Here is a 20,516-nt window from a genome sequence, read left to right as displayed (position 1 = left end):
GATAAAAGCCTTAATAAAGGGGGACAAAGTTACATTACTTTGGCTATATCCTGTGAATGATTCATGAAACAAATGGTTCAAGAGATGTAGAATCCAACCCAAGAGAAACAAGCAAAGCTCCAGTAGCTAAATCTCTGTCGTCGAAACAGGATCTTCAAGAAGCCGTGCGGCCACAAATTGATAAATCTGGATGTTAGAGGGTAAATTGTTCAGCCTGATAGTGGAATGAAGCCTTTATCATTATCATGGTGGCACCAAAGGATGGCTTGGAGGGGTATTAATCCCTCCAGATGTCCATCAGACTCCCACCCAAAACCACCCGAAATGAACAAATAAGAATTCTGCCTCCTTAAACTCATTTAAGTATCCTTTTCAATGAGAACAAAGTGGGTAGCTACACATGTTCATTAATCATGCTTGTTTTGTTTCATTGTGTGTTAATTAGTCCTGGGCAGCCGATGACATCACTCATGTTGCAAGTAAAGAATTGTGTTTTGGTAATATTCTTGTAATGATTTGTTTTATTTTATACTTGTTCTTTTTTCCTTGCCCCACTTTTATAGAACTGTTTTGTACAATTCAGCTAAAAGCAACGTGCTTCCTGTGCAATCCAGCTTCCACAGGAGCCCCCTTGCAGCCAGGCGGTTGCTTAGGTAAGAAACTCTGCAGTCAGCATGGGTGTTGGATTACCTGATGGTGTAACAAATAAGGAAAGTCAATTGAATGGAACTGATCATTAACAACTCAGAAAGAACCGAAAGAAAGAAGCCTCATATGCCCACCTGTAGGGCTGGAATAATATGCTCATGGATTTCCAACTATCTTCTGGGACAAGCACCTCCAAAGTCTCCTGCCCAGAGTGATACATCCCATTTCCACCCAAGGCTACTGCCTCTTAGTTAAGAAGGTCCGCTGAGCTAGAACCCTCAGAATCAAGCTCATCTCCTCCCTGTCTTCCAAATCTGGTAACTAACTAGTAATGGACCCTACCTCATGGTGCCTCTCGTCTCCAACCATTCCTTTTGTTCCATTGCCTCAGCTACTGCCATAGGCCAATGGTCCCCTTAACTCTCATGATAACTGTTCCCACCTTGCTGGTTTCCCTGACACTGGTCCATTTCTCCCCTCCCGTCACTCTGCCACGTGGCTATAAATGTCATCTTCCTCCAGATCAAACCCCGCTATCAGTTACATGCTAAAATCAACTTGATTGGCTCCCTGTTGCTTATAGAATTAAGTCTACTTCTGCCATGGCATTCAAAGCACTTGAGAATGACACCCACAGAGATTCCCCCACTTCATCTCCTGTCAGACTCATTTCGACCATCACTACCCAAAGTCTGTGCTCCAAACACATGACACTTGTCATTCCTCTCTGTGGCATGGCACACCTTGTGGCTTTACTGTACCCTCTACCTAGAATGCCCCGTGTCTTAGTGAACTTCTACTCATCTTTTAAGACCCAGATCAAATAGCATCTTCTTCTTCAAATTTCCCTTGTATCCCCATGTCAAAGAGTGACATCCTCCTCTGGCCTCCCACAGCTTTTTAAAACCACTTCTGTCTTAGCATCAGCTCAACTTTTTCCATAAGGTATTTGTTTGCGTATCTGTCTCCCTCACCGTCTGACTCAATTTGGTGTTAAATAAATCAATAAAGGGATGGCTAAGTGCTTTCTCATGGAAATAATTTCATTTCCTGCAGGCCTGCCACAGCCACAATATTCAGGGGTGATATTCAAAATATTTAACAGCTGTATACCATGGGCACTGACCAGTCAAACGGATTCCTGGCTGGGCCAGTGCATCCCAACTCATCAACCTTGCCCACGCAAAAGCCAGGACTTCTAGACAAGAGTGTTCCATATGTGATCCAGTCTTTAAAAACTGCTCAAGTTTCAAGCTCATTAGGTCAGCTAGGGCCTGAGGCTTTGGGTATTGTTTGTTAAATCCTTCAGGATCCAAGACATTGCCCTGAGGATAGACAGCAGACTAAAAAAAAAAAAAAAAAAAAAGTTACTATCATAATTATTTTTACAAAGACGGGAGCCAAGAAGGTGAACAGTAGCTAATTGTGAGATTGCTTTGTACCCATGAGGGCTTCAATGCGTGCGTGCGCATGCGCACACACACATACACACACACACACACACACACAAACTTATATCCCAAAAAAGTCTCTTCATTGTCTCTGTAGTCACAGTACAGCCATACAAAGCGGGCTTTCATTTATGTCTCCCTCTCTGTGCAAAGCCAGGCCAGAGAGTAAAAGATATCTTAATGTTCTCTTTCAAGGCTGCTGAGATTTAGAAACAAAGATTGGTACGATGCTACAATATCGACCTTTCTTTTACTCCCCTCCTGCCCTTTCTCTTACCTCCTACTTGCATGTAAAAAAAAAAAAAGATATTTAAGCAGCTCCTGTTTTACTTAGCTACCTGGAAATGTGTTAAAGTAAGTAGTAGTGGGAAGAAATTCAACTCTGAAGAGATAGACTGAATTTGGGGTTTTGTGGCCCATGTTCATGGATTTAGGTTTTAATCCAACCGGGCACATTTGAAAGCTGCAGCACTGGCCACCTATTCAAACTTTTCCTAGTGAAATTTAGGAACTTAGAATAATCTGGACCACACTGGGGAAGAGGGTGCTTGATGTCATGTAGAGGGTAGGAAAGTTCTAGGGCTATATAATCTGCTACAGAAGCCACTGTCACATGTGGCTGCTTATATTGAAATTTTAGTTCATTAAAATTAAGTACAATTTAAAATTCAGTTCCTTACACCAGCAACATTTCAAGTGCTCAATAGCCACATATAGCTAGGGGCTACCCTATTGGACAGCACAGTTATAGAACACTTCCGTCATCACAGACAGCTCTATTGGGCAGTATTATCAGTGATTTGACTTTGTTTGGCCCAGGGGGTGGGAGTGGGGGAGAGTCATGCTGAGAAACAGAAAACTCCTTAGCAGGGGGGAGTAACGGAAAATTCTGGAACATGCCTCCTTCCTCCTCTTTCTCTGCTTTTCTATTTATTTCCCTATCCCTGATTCTCCCTTTCCTTGCTTTGTGGATCAGGACACACACCAGAATGGAAACTCCTCACAGGCAGGCAGTTGGGGCCCTGTGGTTCAATGTCGTATCCTTCACAGCCACTGGAGTGCTTAAGAGCCGGTGCTTAGTGAGTGCTTGGTGGATGAATGGTCCCAACGGGGTGTGTGTCTCCATTTTCTGCTACAAGGCGGAACGCTAAAACATCCTCCACTTCTTGCTCGGTTGGTGGGAAGCAGTTCTCTGGATCCACCACGCACACCCAAGACACTCAAACGGCGTCAGCCCTTCACTCCCCGAGGCCGGGCAAAATCCCGTCTTCATGAGGAGACTCAGAGAGGCGGTCTGCCATAGGGGTTGAAAACTCAGCTCTCGGGGCGTGAACACTGGCTCTGTCCCTTATGAACTGTGCGGCCCTGGGGAAGTCATTCAACCTGCTCTGTGCCTCAGTTGCCTCACCTTGAAGATGAAGATGATAAATAATAGTCCCTACCTCATAGGGCCGTTTACCTGTCAGTACACGCAAAGCACTTGGAGCAGCTCCAGGCTCATGAGAAGCACTCGATAAATAGCTGTCGAACTCTTCCTGCCAAGTCCATCCTGCTCAAGGAGGAGTCTCACCATGAACCGTGGCCAGCGAGCCCACTAAGAGCAGCAGAACAGACTACGCTGAATGAAATGAAACGTGGAAAATCTGCTCCAGCCGTCTGAAGCATGGATGTCAGGACGCTTCCGGGAATGTGAGGAATTTGAGGGATTTAAAAGCAGAATGACCAACCCCACCAATGGGAAACATACAACTTTTGGAAAACTTGAGAGTGGAAATCCTTTTTGGCCCCTCCAGCTGGTCACTTCTGTTCGAGAAAGAGAAATCAACAGGATTGTTTTTAATGGAAGCGGACTTTGACTACTTCCAATGACGGAGAAAGGACTCTCCATGAACTGGGATTTGAAAGGCCAGACCAGCACGGGTCCTGCAACTGGCCGGTTAGACAACATGTCACGTCAGCTCCGCAAAGCGCGGGGAGCATGCCCACCCTTTCGCGACTCCGACGTCCACTGGGGGCCTCCAGCGGTTCAACACAACATTTCGACTTCCAGGACTAGCACAGGCCACCATGGTGGGAATCTACTCAGAAGGAAACTAGCTAGGAACCACCACCGGCCAGAAGGGCAGCTTGGGGCATCCCTCCTCCGCTGGGGGTCCTTACAGGAGCCCACTCGCTGTCTAGGGGCCCCCTAAGTGGCAGCTTAGGTGCAAACAGACAAGATGCACATCAGAGAGTACAGGGCCCATCCTGGCTGAGAAGCCCCCTGCCCCACAGGAGCTAACATCTCTTGTGACCAACTGCCGTCTCCAGGGGCCCCATAAGGGACATGCCAGTACCCAGAGTCCCACACTCAGGGAACCCCAAGGCTGTGGCTTCCTGCCAGGTGTTTAGACTCATTTACAATGCTGCTGCACCAGAAGCAATTTAACAATTGGGTCATTTTTACTATAAGCAATATTGCCTGGTAACACAGCTGACATTCCACCTCCACCAGGTTTCCAGGGCAACAGAGCTGGAAAGTTAACACAGGGACAGATTTCCACAGAGAAGGGGAAGGGGTGATGTTAACCCTTTACCCACACGCCAGTAGTGACCAACTCTTCCGTGGAAGCAGGCCTGCCCGGCCCTGCGAGGTGAACGCAGGGACGGTTGGCTAGACGCCAACCCGGGCCTGAAGGCAAAAAGCGGCCACTGCAAACCCTAACGGGAATGGGGCCTCCTTGGCAATGAATGATTAGGACCGGGTTAGGGCTAAGTGTGCGAGGGAGAGGCCGAGAGGTCTGTAGGACTCTTCATGCTACAAGTGTCGGGATGGCTGACCCATGGTGACGAAGCATCATGAGTCACGCTCCTGGGAAAACGCCACGGACCCCAAAGAAAGAGAAGGAAATCTAAGTTAACCAGGCTATTCACTGATCTGCAGTTCAGGGTCTTCAGACAGGCTCTTTACCGACTTTATGGATTGGGCATTTGCTTGGAAGATACACTTCCCTAACCTCTGCCACGGCGCCCTCATTTTGTTCTGTTCCAATAGGATACTCATAACGGACTGTGCATGCATGCACAGTTCCCAGTAAGCAAGCTGTTTTCTCTCTCACTCAAGAAAGCCTATCAAAATGGGATGAGAGCGAGGTTAGCTGCAGCCTTAAATCCACCCTAATTTATATTTAAAAGTCAATCGTTCCCAAATGCCTGTCACTAATAACAAAGTACGTGAGGCTTACAACTTGAGCTCACAACTGACACGCTGATGTGTCACGATGTGCATCTAAGAACCAGTGGCAGTTGTATCAGCATAGATGCAGAGAGAAGAGCCCCTGTACTGGCCTCAAAGCCCGCCTCAAAACGTAACCAGACATGCTTTCGTCATTCTCAACTCGAACGGGGAGGCACCAGGCATCTCCTGCCCCAACCAAAATCACTCTTGAGGATTTCACTGGGGGGAGGCTACAGCTCTGGGATGCCCAGGGTGAGCCAGTTCTGATAGTTCTTCACCTGATTTGGTCATTTATCTAGTATAAGGGGTCCCAAACCTTCAGGATGCATTTTAAATCCTCATGCGGCCCTAAGTCAAAGGATAATCAGGATCAGCCGGTGCTTGGCTTAACTCAACTTTGGAGAAAGCATTCATGAATCCATTTACTCAACAATCAAGTATCAAACACTTCTGCTAGATGCTGGTGAGAGCGACCTCAAGGAGTCCTCCCGGAGTCCTGGCCTCAAGGAGTTCAAGACCTTGCTTGCTGATTCGTATACCTGATCACCCTCTATCCCCAACTCCTTCCCCCCTTCCTCCCACTGAGAAGCCCCAGAAATTCTTTATTGCTGGAGGCACAGCCTGCCTGTGCTATAAAGGATCACCCTTACAGAAAATTGGCTTTCTAAAATAGCACGTCCTGAAATATGTTTCATGGAATCCAAGACCCACATGTGTTAATAGAGCTCTATGGTCAAATGAATTTGGGAACTACCTCATGCAGAGAATCACAATGTATTTCAGGATATTAAAGGCTCTGATAGGTTCTGCAGTAAAGAAATATGTGTGTGTGTGTGTGTGTGTGTGTGTGTGTGTGCGCCTCATCCAGTTTTCTCAAACCTTTTTGACCACAGAAATGTATGTGTGTGACCTACTATTTCCCGAGGAACCTACATAGCTTGGGAAATGTTTTACTAAAGTGGTGGCACAGCACCCTTAACTTGTCTCCCATTTGACAAATAAGGATCTCATATTTGTACCCTATTTCTACCTTGATCAATAACTTTTAACTCTATTGCTAAAAATCATATTAACAATTCTTCATTATCAGGACACAAATATTGCCTAAGTGACGTTCTTAAGGTCCCAGAGTAGAATGATGTGGGATGGTGACAATAGGTCCTTGAAGAGGCAAATTCATGGCCTTTAAGGAGTCTACAGTCTTCAATGAGAGGTCACTGAAACCAGGCTGATTTCTTTTCCTCTTGGGCCATGAGTCCCACCCATGGGCTTGGGCAAAGAAAGTTCTAGTAGCTCATTAAACTCTGTGCCCCTCTCTGACTGCCACTCTAGCTTTGGGTGTCAATCAGAGTGAAGACTAAAGAGGCTTAATGACTTGGCCATTGGAGCAGTACCATTAGGGTGGTGGTTGAGCCATGGTGTGAAGTCACAGAAACATCTTTTAGCACTTATAACTGTATTTTATTATGCTCTTTGTTTGAACCATTAATAATGGCAATGCGAATGACTGAATAAATGTCTAACTATATACTTGGTTTGGCAGGCATTCGTGAGAAGCTGTGGACTCTGGAAAGAGAAAAAAAGAATTCAAATTCCTTTTGTTCTATTTTCTGAGCTCTGAAATATCTTCGAGAGAAGTTTGAAATGGTTACAAGTATCAATTCAATGTCCCCGAGTGAAGCCAGCATGTTTTGTCTGAGATTGTTCTGGCACTTGGCCGACATATTTCTTGAATCCTGCTCCTCGGAAAGAAGGAAAGTAGTTTATCTTGATTTAAACCCCCAAGCCTGAAATCACTGTTGCTAAATTCCTCAGAAAAGACGTGCAAGTGTGTGTTCAGTGCATGTATGGAAGAATGGAAATGAGTCTAATCAGTTTATCATGTTAACAGTAACTAGATTGTTGCCAAACAGCCTTGTGTTCTAAGGGACCCCCCACACGGAAGAAACCCCACTTAAAGAAGTGTAAAGGATTTTCTTCTACCTTTGAACTTTTTTCTCTCCTTAAACACCGTTCTCAGAGAGAGAAAGGTAAAAGTTGACTTGCTCAGGCAAGCGGCAGGGAGGCGCAGCAGCCACGCGGGGCCACTCCTCGTGCTTTCCACGCAAGGCCACAGCCACCTCACCAGGAGATCTCCTCCCCGGTCTGCCACAAATATACTGCCTTGCTCTACCGGCGTCTTGCTGGCACCTTCCAGAGCCTACTTTCTTAGACTTGTGTCGGGCCATCTTCAGGTGAGCATCTGAGGGCATCTTCCTCAGAAGCCTACTTAACTCACTTACTGATGAATGACAGCAGGCATCTTTAGTTACTACCAAAGACCAGGGGCCCAGGTGGAAGGAAGCTGTGACTCTCCAGCCCTTCTCTGTGTTACCATTTCCAAGCATTCAGAATGCTTTCCTTGGGAAGATTTCACATGATTTCTCATATTATCCATTAGTGCACCAAGGAACCCCTTGAGAATCACACAGGTTGGATTGTGTGTGTGTGTGTGTGTGTGTGTGTGTGTATGTGTGTGTGTGTATGTGTCAGAGGGGGAGAGAGGAGGAAAGAGAGGAGGGGAGGTGTGGGGATAGACAGGGAGTAGGGGAGGGAGGGAGGGAGGCAGGGGGAGGGGAGAGGGAGAGGGGGGGAGAGAGAGAGGGAGAGGGAGAGGGAGGGAGAGGGAGGGAGGAAGGGAGGGAGGGAGAGAGAGAGAGAGAGAGAGAGAGAGAGAGAGAGAGAGAGACTATCCCAGCTTGCACTGTTTAGAAAAAGGAATCGTGTTTGCTGTCCTAGCCAATAGCCTTAAGCTTCCCAAGACGACTATGGTGTTGGTCCTGTTTCCTTCCTGGCATTCGGGGACAGCTCACATTTGCAGGTCAAGTCTACTTTATAAGAGAACTGATGGAAAGCAACTCTCAAGGTTAAATAACAGCAGTTGGAAACTTGATTTGGGTTGTTTTTAATAAGCTTTGTGACTTTAGACAGTGACTTAACGCCTCTAAGTTTCCTTTTACGTAAAAGAAGCTGATCTCTCTCACGGTGCTAAAAAGAGCTTACGGCTTGTCGCTCTTTTCCCAGAATATGAGGGTAAGGTCAGCTGAAGTACCAGTTAACAGCAAACCCTTAAAAAACAAGCAGCTGTGTTCCTCCCTGGCTGAAATATTTCTATCAGTTATCCATTTGGGCCACTTAGGGATCTCCGTAAGACTGCTGGTGTCCAGGAAAATCTGAACGAGCTTTCCGAGCAAGATTTTCTGAGACGCCACAGAAACGTCTTCTGGAGCTCTAGACCACGTTGTCCTTCCTCATCCAACAATTGTGTAATGTTTAGGACAACTGCTCCTTTCCATCATCAAACCCATTTATCTTGACTTCAGACATGCACGCTGCCTGTGGCAAACAATTCTGCTGTGCCCAGGGCCCTTCAGTACTTGTGTTCAGGGTTTACTCTTTACGTTGGGAGGGGACCGGTGTTCATGTTCTGGCCTGTGATGGGCAAGCCTGTGCTGAGCCACCCCCTCCCCCATGACAGACCATGTCCACTGGACAACTTCCCGCTTCTTTATGATTTTTCCAACATAATCGCCTCACCGTGCTATTCAGCCATCAGATCTGCTGAGGCTACAAGTTGGGATTTTCCAAGCAGCTTTAAGAAATTAATTCCATTAATTAAAATGAAATAAATGAAAAAATTAATTCCATTCCTCTGCGACCCCCCCATCCCCTCCAACGCCACCAAGCGTTGTGGTTTCACCACCTCTTAATTAGTTACAACACGAGCAGCCGCGATGGTTTCCCAGGTGTTTCCACCAGAATCTATCACTGACCTACTTTCTCTCTAGTTGCTTTACACTTCCCTGTACCCCAAAACCGGTCTGACAAATGGCTTGTTTAAGAGTCCCTTTATATTTGTTCCTGGAGGTTTGATCTTGGCATTTATTATTACATGACTGGCACTTTTGCCTTGGGGCCCATCATGCTGGATAATATACCAGAGTGAAAAAGCTTGTAAGCTCCCACTCATGTTCTCCTTCTTTCTCTCTCCTGTCTCTTTTCCTCTTTTATGCCTCCCTCCTTTCCTCCCTCCCTCCTCCCCTCCCCATTCGCTCAATGCACTCTACATTCCAGCTGTCCATGAATAGAGTCTGACAATACCAGACAGCTGAGATTACTGGAAAATACTAAAAATAATTGCCTTTTGTTATTAAAGTCAGGACTAGGGCTGCTGTTCCCTCCCAGGAATTTGTAGTTTCCTGCAGGGATTCAGAGGTCTGTACCCCAGTGCTTTTTTTAGAACATGAAGGGCTATTTCAATAAACATGCCACTAAATTGACAACGTCGTCTTAAATTAATGTGTATTGTCTCTTTGTCCCATTTAGCTCTGACTGCTGCTTTTCTGGAATTTGCCATTGGAATATTTTACACACTGATCTCTTCCTGCTGTCCTCCACACCCTCTTTGACATTAAAGTTCCTTTTGAGATTCCAAGGGGACCAAGAGCCTTAAAACTCTCTGTCTCAGCTTCCTTACCCACGGGGGACCAGCCGCATCATTTATGTTTTCCAGTGCAATCTTTTTTAGTCAAGGTCTTGGGAAACCCAACTCAAGAGTCATCCTCCTTAGGGCTCTGGTATTAACAGGCTGCCTTTTGGCCCATGAGCTTTTTCTTTTTTAATGTTTGTTTATTTCTGGGGAGGGGAGGGGCAGAGAGAGAGGGAGACACAGAATTCAAAGCAGGCTCCAGGCTCTGAGCTGTCAGCACAGAGCCTGACGTGGGGCTCAAACTCACAAATGGCGAGATCATGACCTGAGACAAAGTAAACACTTAACTGAGTCCCCCCAGGCACCCCAGCCCATGAGCTTTTATTGTACGAAAATAAGGAGAGTGTGAACTAAATGAGTATCAGTACTAGATGCCCAGCCTGGAAAATGAATGCCTCCTGGATTTAAAATATTCTAGGCACTATTTACTGGGTCGCCTTTCTATGTCTAGAACAGGCTATTTAGGGTGCATTAGAACCATCTGAAGTCTCTTGCTCACAAGGCACATTCTTGCCTTCCAGCCCCAGAGGTTTTGATTCTTCGTGTGGGATGTGGCCCAAGAACTGGCATTTTAACGGGAGCCCTGTGTGCTGCTTTGGGCCACATCTGGAGAACGCCTGATCGAGAATGACGATCACAAAGGTTTACAGGTCACAACGTCCCCACATCATCCGGTGGGTTTGACTTTATTAAGCAAAGGACTGCCCTGGAGTCATCACCCCAGCCCTGGTCCGTCTGAATAAACTGACTGTAAAGCTGTTCCCCAACGGTCTTCGATGCGACAAGGGGAGGAGATGCGGACAGTGTCATTCATTCCTCCAGCGTGCTTGCTGTTTAACAAGTAGTACACGAGTGGAAATCTATCAGTATTGCTTCGCTAATTCTAACAAGCTACCGTTCGAATGTAAGGTGTTCATACTAGGGGAAAAGGGGTGCACGGTATGTGGGGGCTCTCTGTACCATCGTCTCAATTTCTCTGTAAGTCTAAAAACCCTTCTAAAAATAGGCTCTTTTTTTAAATTGTTTATTCATTTTTGAGAGAGAGAGGGAGACACAGAATCGGAAGCAGGCTCTAGGCTCTGAGCCATCAGCCCAGAGCCCGACGCGGGGCTCGAACTCATGCACCGCGAGATCGTGACCTGAGCTGAAGTCAGACGCTTAACCGACTGAGCCACCCAGGTGCCCCCCTAGTAGGCTATTTAAAACAAACAAACAAACAAACAAACTATGATACATGCTACCCACCAGAATGCCTTAAAGTAAAAAGAAAGTTCCAAGTGTTGGCAAGACTGAGCAGCACCAAGAAGTCCCCCACACTGCTGATGGGGCTGTAAGCTGGTATGCCCACTTTCTAAAACTGCCTGGCAGGACCCACTAAGGCTACATATTTGTGTTCGCTACGGTTTTGCACTCCTGAGTATATACCCAACAGAAACAGGTCCAGGAGCTCACCGAAAGATGCATATGGAGCCGCAGTATTCATAACCAATCCAGACTGGGTCTTAGCAAAATGCCCGTCAATTAAAAAACAACAACCGCTAAGTCAATTGTGGTATGTTCCCAGACTGAGATATCGCACAGCAGCGCAAAGAAAGAAACCTGAAGTATGTGCAGCAACAAAGGTAACACGGAGGGAAAGAAAGGACACACAGAAGAAGGCACGTCATGTGATTCTACTTGTAAACAGTTCCAAGTAATCCGTGCCAATAAAAGCCAGGATAAGGGCAAAAGGTGCGGGTAGAGGTGAAAGAGCTTTTCTGGGGCCGGTGATAATCTGCTTGGGGCAGGGTTCCGGGCACGTGGGCGTGTTCCGTCTGTGAAAATTCACTGAGCTGTATGCTTAGCATTTGTGCCTTTTTCTGTGCAGAGGTAGGTCACGGCAGTTTTTACAAAAGCAACTGATGATTTCGCTGGGGAAAGAATATAGAACGAACCAGCCCAGTGGGGTTACCCAACTAGACAGCCTCGGTCTGAATCCCACGGTTACCGCCTATACGCTGCCTGACCCCAGGTAAGCCCTTACACCTTTTCTACCTCTACATCCTCATCTGTAAAGTGGGGATGATAACAGTGCCTATGTCCTGGGGTCGTTGTGAAGACCGAATAGTTAATATTTCTACAATACTTAGAAAAGCGTAAGGCCCAGAGTCGGTGCCATATAAGTGTTTGCTAAATAAATGAGGCCATTTCTGTGTGTGGGGGGATGCACGTAATACTGATCTTTTAATAATGGCTACTCTAAAAGGAGACTGAAGAACAGTTAAGAAAATAAGAAGGGAGTTGAACTTATTTCCTAGGCAGAGTTCTTGATTATAAGGGAAAATATTATCTTGGCGCTTGGCCAATTCATTCTTGACTGGGAGTCTGGACTTCCAACAGGCTCCCGGGCACCGGTCCAGAGGCTTGACAACGAGCCACATTTGGGACTGCCAGAAACTGCCACAAAAGAGTCCGCCCAGAGGGCCTGTGGGAATCGCTGGGGAGGAGAGCGCGATTCAGTCAGGAGCCGCACCAGGCGCCATGCCAGGCCAGGCCGGAGGCCCCTGACGCTACCTGCTGGCTGGGGCAGGCCCTGGGCCCTCGCTTTTCCTCCAGCTCCCTGCCGGAACCTTCCTTCCCATCGCGGGGCTCCTCCAAACACAGCCCGCTGGGCCGGGGCTGCTTTCACAGGCCAGAGAGGGGAAGCAACAGACCCAAGAGCAGGAGCGTCCTACCTTCCAGAATGGAGCCCGTGCACACCACGGCACCCTCTCTCCACCGAGTCTGTTCTCCCCTGAACACCCCTGGCGGACGAGGAACCCCCCCTTACAGGCCTCCTCCAGAGTCCCCACAATCAGGTGTCCGTGGCAGGCTGCGATCCGCTCCCCGCCCACCCACCCCCCCCCCCCCCCCGCACTTTCTGAGCAGCCAGGGGCCCCAGGCAAAGCACACCTTCCCTCTCATCGAGTCCTCTGCTCCAGTGAGCTGAGCTCACCCTCTAAAGCCTGGGCCGCAACAAAACCAACCCAAAGGACATCCATTTTTATCCCCCGTTAGAAGTGAATCTAACTCGGCAACCCCCCCCCCCCCGCCCCCGAAGTAGCCCCACTGACTTTTAACTAGCTTCCTGCCTGTCTTCTTTGTTGCTCCTTCACTAGCTCTTTTCCACACGCTCGCCGAAGAACAGATGAAGAGTGTCGCGTGCCCCGAGCCACGGGTGGCAGACCGGCTAGCTCGACGCGAAACCATATCCTTCCATGTCTTGGGCACACAGATTTCCCAGCCTCCTTTGCACGCTTGTGGGGTCATGTGGCAGCGCCGGCCAGACTATGGAGGTGCCCATCAAACTTGCCATGCTATTCTCCATGCTCTATGGTTTTGGGTTTTTTGGTTTTTGGGTGGGTGGGTGGGTGGGTGGGTGGGTGTGTGTGTGTGTGTGTGGGTGTGTGTGTGTGGGTGGGTGTGTGTGTGTGTTTTGGCCTCATCTGCCGGAAGGAGTTTGCGTTTCTGAACTCCTGCAGAACACAGGTCCCCTCCTCTTGGAATGTGACATGAGCAAGAAATAAACTTAATTTGTGTGAAGGCCTGAGACTTGGGGTGGTTCATACAGCAGTTAGCCTGCCCTAATGCACATGCCAAGTTCCAGCCTCTCAAACTTCTTTCTACAAGCCTGGACAACGCCAGCCCTCTCTCTCACTGGTTCCCCATGGAAAACATCTTTGACCTGTCTGCGTGTAGACCACACCTGAAGTATTTGCATTCACGTCCCATATTCTGACCCTCAACCTCCAACCTTGGTTCATGTTTCAACTTTTAAATCGACTTCCTGCCTGTTGGTAAAAACATGCTGGTTGGAAGTGAACTGAAACTCTCAGAGATGGTACCCGATTTTCTCTTAACTGAGTCTTCAGGCCATATGCTCTGTGTGTCCATGGGGCACGTTGAGGGTATCTGAATTAATGACAAGAAACAGGCAGCTTTGTGGTAAACAGAGGCTGACAGACCTACGGACTGAGAAACGGAGTTGATTTATTTTATTTGACTTTCTGAGATTCGGGGCTGCCAGATTTCAATACATAGTGGTGAGTATAACAGATCACCAGTGTTTTTTGTTGTTGGTGGTGCGTTTTTGTTTTTTTTTGTTTTTTGTTTTTTGCTCTGAGTGGGTGAGTAGGTGAGTAAATTATCTGTAATTTAAGCCCAGCTCAGAGCTCTGAACATCCTTCAGTCAATTCTTACTTGGCAGGAAATTGGAGCTCTTACTCCTACATAAAATTCACTTTGCCATTATTAAAGAACCAACACAAGTAACTGTTTGACTCAAGTTAACATTCACTCCTTGGAATAGATGATGAGTAAATATTTACCCACTGGCATAGCTGTTGAGTAATTGCCCATTAAGAAAGTTAAATGTTAATCACTTATTTCTGGATCGAATAATTTCAACATGATCCTATGACTAATCCTTAATGTGTAAGGCAAGAAAAAAAAAAGCTCACATCCGTTCATTTCTTTCGATCTTGACCGTAAAGAAAAGCCTACTCTTAGGAATGTCTCAAATTAGACACATAACCAGGTTTCACTCCCTTAGCACTCAAAGCCAGCTTGATGGCTTTTTCATTGTTCTTCACCCAAAGAAACCTTGACCTCAGGTTAAGTATTAACAGGACTGGAGAAGGAAGTGTTGGATGGGAGTTTAGCGGGAAGGGGGGACATGTGAACTAAGACGACAACTAAAACTTGGGGACAGAGGACAGAAAATATAACCTAGACGTCATGATGTTGGCTGTCCTACATCAAAGGGAGCTGTTGCATGATAATTGCCATTAAAGTAAAAACCTTAGGCTACACTTTACCAAGAATGTTAAGTTTTGACTGAGTCAGAGGGGGACCCCAGCAGTAGATGGCCAACAAAGAATGAGTGGGGAAAGTCTCTAGACTGGCAAGCTCATGGGAAGGATCCCTGCTTGGTGTCCCCTCTCCTTCAAAGAAGGAAACTTCAGTTGGACTATCTCCACTCATCAAGTCAGTCTGCATCCGGATGGGAAGGGCAGTGGCCAAAATCCAGGCAGAAATTTTGCATACATGCCACGCCAGCAGGGGCCTAGATGGTAGTTTGGTGGGGACAGTGGATACTGTTGATGCCCTACCCACGGCCTCTTAACTGGGTGGGGATCCCCTCCCCCAGATGCTATAGTATTGGCTGTTAACAGCACTCTGGAGAGATGCCCTGGGTCAGTGGGAATTACCTAGCCCAGAAGGTTAGGCTCCCTTCCCCAAGGGCAGCCCCATAGCTAATAACTGACTGATTCAGTGATACAGAAGGCCGGTCCCCTAGCTTCAAGGTGGGATCAACTCTGGTGCAATTCCTGCTCCTGTGTGAGATGAGTCGAAAGCGAGTGTCTACCTGAGACCACAGACAGACTTAGGTCTTTCCCCCTTGCCCTGGCCTGCTTCCCTGACTCCCCTTTTCCTGAGAGCACTCCCTCAATGAAGCATGTGCACAGGAATCGACGTCTCGGTTTCTTCTCCTGTTCTTTTTCTGAACCTGAGCAAAGACAGTAGGACAGCCAAAACATTTGGTCTCCTTTCACTGTCTCCAGTGAATTTTTTAGCGGAAGTTGTCCTGTGGACAGGTGGGGTGGATTGATCCCAGGGATGCCCCAAGCAGAACGGAGACAGAACAACCCGCCTCACTCCTTCTTACCCGTGACTGAGTTCCCTTTGGAGGAGAAGCCTGGGATTGCAGGAGTGCCTGCTACTTCTTTCCTCCCTCCATGGATCCACACCCTCCCCTCATCTGCCACCCACCCTCCAATGTATATCCAAGTGAAAACTCCCTTTTGCCGTCAGATTTTCTTCTGAATAGTGACCCTTGCCTCTCAGAAATGTATTGGGTTAGTGACTCTCTTCCTCACTTCTACACTGGTATGAACAGTTTGTGCGATAGGTATGCCTGCATTGCATGACATACAGGAAAGAACTTGACTATAAATGGTACGTGAACTTGGGCAAGTTCTTCAACCTTTCTGATCGTGGATTTCTCCATCTGTAAAATGGTATTAACAAGGCCTACTTCACAGAGTGTTGTGAGGATTAAATGATATAAAAACTAGATGCTCATTGGTATACAACAGGTGCTCACTGGTAGACTATCTGGGATACAGTAGGTTATTAGTGGGAATTTTCTCAAAAGGTCAACAAGATGCTTAAAAAGACTAAAAAGCAAAACCCTACTGTTGGAACACAGAGATACATAAGCATCCCACCTCAGGTCAGTTTCTGTCATCCATCCACCCACCCACTCACCCACTCATCCACCCTTCCTCCCATCCATCCATCAAAAAAACCCCTCAGTCCTCCTTGTGAGCCATGTATTGGGGATACAGAAGCAAATCAGACTCCATGGGAGAAGCTCACTGTGAATTGCCGGTGAAAGATACAGGCCACTCTCACTGGGAATTGAGGAACACTGGGATAGAGGAGGAAGCAGGAGACTTGGGGGTGAGTTGTACACTGAGGAGTGATTTGTTTTAGAAGTCCTTCCTGTGTAAAGGATCCTTGCACTCCCACACCCAATGAAACTAGGTATCCCTTGGGATTTGATGGGACGTTCTCTCCCATTAGGTTGCTGCTGCTGCCTGGAAGAGGCCCCCAAATCAAGTTCCAAAACATTGGGACTTGTGGGCTGGCCCTCTTCATGCGGCCTGGGAGCTCCTGTTTGCCTGAGGACCAAAGGAATGACTGCTCCCGAACATGTTCCCTCCCAGTGAGCCTACTGGGATTCTTAATCCCAGTGAGCCATTGGGATTCTTAATCCATTTAGGATATTAATAATAAATAGTAAACTAATAATATAAAAAAAAGCAGGAACTACTTTGAGGAAATGTCTACCAAGGGCAGGTAGAGTTCTAGGTGCTTGACACATATTCGTTTCTCATGGCCCCAACAACTCTGGAAGGTGGGTCTTATATCCTTCTTTCAGAGCTGAGGAAACAGAAGGTCAAAGACACCCAAGGTTACAAATGGAGTAAGAGATGTGATTTAAACCCGTGTCCTACTTCAAGGTCTGTGCTCATTATAACCTTTGTGTTTTAATAAGCATAGTCTTGTATTAACTATGTTGGTTTTTTTCCATTTATTTGTTTAATGACCTTGGCCAAGTTTAAGAATTTCCTTATTATTTTTTTTGAAGAGAGGAATTAAGGTTCTAATGGAGCATTTCTAAATAACCCCTAAAGTAGATAGGACTTTACAATGAAACTCTACACACTCATCACACATACTCAACAACCATCTAAGGCCCATCTGCCCCATTTACACCCCTATCCATTTTCTTCCTCCTAGGTTGGACATGCCAAAAATCAAACCCTATAGCTCTGGCTCCAAACCCCTCACCATGCTGGTGTTTATTTCTTTTCCTAGCACAGCACATCCCAAGGCCCACTTAAAAAAATTTTTTTTAATGTTTGTTTATTTTTGAGAGAGAGACAGAGACGGAGAATGGGTGGGGGAGGGGCAGAGAGAGAGGGAGACACAGAATCCGAAGCGGGCTCCAGGTGCCGAGCTGTCAGCACAGAGCCCGACGTGGGGTCAAACCATGAACTATATAAAAATATGACCTGAGCATGAAATTGGGCGTTTAACCAACTGAGCCACCGAAGCACCAACCCCCCAACAAGGTCCACTTTAAACGATTTCTTATGTGTATTTCTCTCTTTTCTTAAAAATTCACTGTCAAAACGAATAAAATGATAGAATATTCAAATTGACTGCAGAGAGCATTTCAGAGCTTATCCTCATATTACCAATTGTGCAGCAAAGTTCTAAGGTACCATCACTATGCTACCCTGGTGATTATTGAGACGATGTTAGAGTGCAATAAAATTGAAAGCACTTTTGCTCTAGCAGAAATAAATATATAACCAAATAAATGGCTCGCCAATTGGGGAGTACAAGTTGTTCCTTTTCTTCCCCTTAATTACCTCTCAGTGGAACATTCTAGAATGCCCAGGGGGTAAATTTCCACTAATCTTCAGGCCTCTCTAAAAGCCAGTGCCAATACAGAAGTTAAATATAGAACAATATCCTATAAACAAAGTCCTGAGTCTAAGGACCCAAATGATTCAGACATTATTTTCATTCATGGCTTACAAAGAAAGTAACATGAATTGTGTCAATGGTCCCAACACCTCTAGAGAGTATTATGTTGGAATACAAAAGACACAGAAGATTATCTTCAAGGAATTTATAATACAGCAGAGGGTATGGAATATGGCCAAATCAAATGGTAGAGATATAATAGAATACAGTGACAGTTACATACATAGACTAATGATCATACATAGCTACACACACACACACACACACACACACACACACACACAGTGTGATGCCAACACAGAGAAATACAAGACTACCCAGGAACAATGAGAATCTGAAGCGTTAGTGTTGGTTTCAAGTCAGCCACCTGAGGGATGAAGGCAGCCTGAGGGAAATAGGGGAGGCTGCTGGACGAAATTCTCAAGGTTGGAATGGGTTCCATTCTTAGATCAGCCAGTAATGAATCATTTCTCTAAGCCACTTGGCTTTCCTGGAGCTCAGTCTCTTTGTTTCTAAGGCTCCTTCCAGCTGTAACATTCTATGATGCCCTGAAGACCAGACCCGCTTGGAAAACAACCCACAAGGACACTTTCCCACAGTATGGGCTTGTGAGACAAGCAACGTGATCAAGGCTCACACAGTAGTTGCTATGGCTCACAATTTAATAAACAGTTATTACAAAACCAAGAAGGATCGAGTGCCTTTGACACGGGCGTGAAGGCAGAGCGGGTACCCACCCCAGCTGTTAGACACGGAAGATTCCTTCTTTGTTAGAGATACTATGGGAATAGTGCTGACCGATGTTTTCCTACCTGTTACGGGGTCTTCGACTTTAATCTGCAAGTATGCAGCAGTGTCTGAACATTCTGGTTTGGCTAGTAGAACCTGGACTTGGTTCCGAGGTACAAACATTGCTGCGTTGACACCTCTTGGCCACCAGAGAGCTCTATGCATCCAGCCAGAGGCACCTACTGGATCAGCAAGCACGCGTTCATAAAAAGCAGGCTTGCCCTGCAGTCCCTGCGGCATGGAGGACAGGTTCTATTGTGATTTCTGATACCTGCAAAATGTACTCATCTGCCCCATCACCAGCACCTCTGGCTTCGTCCCTCTGCCTTTTGCAACATGGCACTTGGTGCATTCAGGAGGCAGAGGTGGTCAACGTGGGTACCAGTTCTCCACACTCCACACTGGGGGCCATGTGTAACGCAGCACTCAGGACAACGTCTTGTTGTGGGCTTTCTGTGGTGGTAGCTTTCTTTTTCTGCTCATAAAAATAACATATGCCAAACATGGAAAAGGCGGAAAACACAAACTAGTATAAAGAAGAAAATGGCAACAATCCATCATTCCACGAACCAGAGAAAATAACTGAATAGATTTGGACATATTTCCTTCCAACCTTCTTTTTCTTGTGGGATGTGTGAGTATTCTTACAAGTTGATTGGAGTTGATGCATCCGGGTTTTTTGGGTAATCTTTCTAACCTGATATTTTCTCTTAATTTTGGAAGTGTTTTTCCATATCATTACAGGTACAATGCAAGATAACCTGTAGAATTCAGAGCAGCACCGAAGAAGATAAAACCCCCCTGTGTTTCCAGTACCCAGAGATAATCATTTTCACATTTTGGTGTTTTACCTTCCAGTGACTTTTCTAAGCATGATAGTTATTTACTGTTACAAAACTGGGACCATGTTGTACATACTGTTTCGTAGGCTGCTTTTTTCACATAAATATTCTATCGTGATTATTTTCCCTACATCATCAAATATCCTCCCCAAACCGGATTCTTAATATCTGGGTAATATTAAAATATCTGAGTCAAGCTTAATTCGCTTAATGACTTGTCTACTGTTGGTTATTTGTGCTGATCCCAATACCTTTTACTCCAATACCATCATGAGGAATAACTTTATACTAATTATACCCCATGTTCACATCATCAATTATCTACCCAGCATAGATTCTTAGACTTTGAATTGCTGGGTCAAAGGGCTTGAACATTTCTAAAAGACACATTCCAATGGCCACACTGTCCCCCAGAAATGTCATTATCAGTTCATAGTCTCATCAGCACTACCTGAAAGTCTCTGTGCCATCCACACTGCCCACACCGAGGGTTACTGATTTTAAAAGTCCAGGTCCATTTAATACACACACACACACACACACACACACAGTTATGCCTCACTGAACATTTAAAACTTTATATATTGGCCACTTTTATCTCTTCATTTGTGAGTTACCGAGAACCTGATAAGTATCTACCATTGTGCTGCACATTAATGACAATTATCACTGTCTTCCAAAGAGCCGTGCAGATAAATGCTATTACCTCCCTTTTACAGACGAGGATACTGAGCTACAGAGAGCTTAAGTGTCTTCCGGAAGACACACAGCAAGTGAATGACAAAGTAAGGCTTCAAGTTCAGATCCGTGATCCCCAGTCTCATGCTCTGCTGAGGACGCCACACTGCCTCTCTGAGAAATGTTTCAAAATGTGCTTCTATCGAGGAGAGAAGGTTAAAGAATTCCTGTGCTATCTGTGTAAGAAATGTCTACTTGAACCGCTGTAAAGGAGAGACAGG

At 46.2% G+C, this 20,516-nt stretch overlaps 1 protein-coding gene and 1 long non-coding RNA gene across 3 annotated transcripts in view; one reads left to right on the top strand and one right to left on the bottom strand.

The window, feature by feature from the left end:
• The window catches only part of NHS (NHS actin remodeling regulator), a 339,957-nt gene that overhangs the window by 126,821 nt on the left and 192,620 nt on the right, over positions 1–20,516 (bottom strand). The gene's annotated exons all lie outside the window — the stretch shown is intronic.
• LOC113597694 (uncharacterized) lies at positions 7,178–12,705 on the top strand. Its single transcript, XR_003418476.2, has 3 exons — positions 7,178–7,550; positions 10,366–11,855; positions 12,224–12,705. It is a non-coding gene; the product is annotated as an uncharacterized LOC113597694 (long non-coding RNA).

This window comes from Acinonyx jubatus, chromosome X (assembly GCF_027475565.1).
Source record: "Acinonyx jubatus isolate Ajub_Pintada_27869175 chromosome X, VMU_Ajub_asm_v1.0, whole genome shotgun sequence".
Classification (NCBI taxonomy): domain Eukaryota; kingdom Metazoa; phylum Chordata; class Mammalia; order Carnivora; family Felidae; genus Acinonyx; species Acinonyx jubatus.
This window is presented reverse-complemented; position numbering and strand designations above follow the sequence as displayed.